Source organism: Atta colombica, unplaced genomic scaffold, assembly GCF_001594045.1.
Source record: "Atta colombica isolate Treedump-2 unplaced genomic scaffold, Acol1.0 scaffold61, whole genome shotgun sequence".
In the NCBI taxonomy this organism is placed as follows: Eukaryota; Metazoa; Arthropoda; class Insecta; order Hymenoptera; family Formicidae; genus Atta; species Atta colombica.
Window position 1 is genome coordinate 233,855 of NW_017259552.1, and position 1,164 is coordinate 235,018.

Here is a 1,164-nt window from a genome sequence, read left to right on the forward strand (position 1 = left end):
ATATACGTCTCTAATACCGTAACTTTACAGCAAAAAGATAAAACACTCGACTGAAGTATAAAACAATTGCGACCTTTATATATATAAATATTTTCTTCATTTCTGTGACTTTTTAATCCTCTATTTGTATTATAAAAAGAATAAAAAAATTTTTAAAGAAACTTTCGAGCTAAATTACGAACAATATAGAAAAAAATAGAAAGTAATAATTATTAATGCAATCCTATGAACATTAACTATCACATTACACGACGTCATAAGCATATCACAGCTCAAAATTAAAAAATTATCTTTTAAAATGTTAACTTATTAATAATTATATGAATACATCATAAAACAATTAAAGGGTTTCCCACGAGAACTAAATAAATCATGTTTTTTATCTTCGTTATGGCATAAATCATTCTCTACAGTAGTATCACATCATAAACAATTTTGTTTTAGCAAGAAAAATTGAAATATAAAACGAGGAATTTAAGAAACATTTAAAAAATGTTTCACAACAATGTTTTCGTTAAGAGCAATTTATAAAATTTTATAAATAAGAAAAAGGATCATTTTTATCAGGGCTGGGCAAAATATATCATCAAAATATTTAAAATATAAAATATAAAATATTGGCAACCTTATTTGAATTACAAAATACAAAATACATCCAAAATTTGTATTTCAAATTTTTTTTTTAAATACAAAATACAAAATGTTTTCAAATTTTTTTATTTTAAATACAAATACAAAATACTTTTTAATACAGTATACTTTCAAATTTTTTTTGTTTGCCCGGCACATTCTCGACTAGTCACTGTGACATCAACGTTTTTCTCTGTCAAAACCCTTCAATTGAGTATAATATGTAACACTTATTGAACGGACAACAACTCCGTTAAAATGCAAATAACATTTAAAGATTCTTTTTTAAAATATGACAAAAATAATTCAATCATTTTTTAACATACTCAATCGCTTCTTCTTAAAATGTAAGTTGGCTTCGTTATCACGAGTAGTTCTACTTAAAGCGCTACAAATGTGCACAGGGTGACCCAAATTTTTTGATACGTCGAAAAGATTTCTATCATTCAAAATATTTGGGACACCCTACATAATAGTATAATATATTATATTATATATATAATATATAATAGTATATATAATATTATATATAAT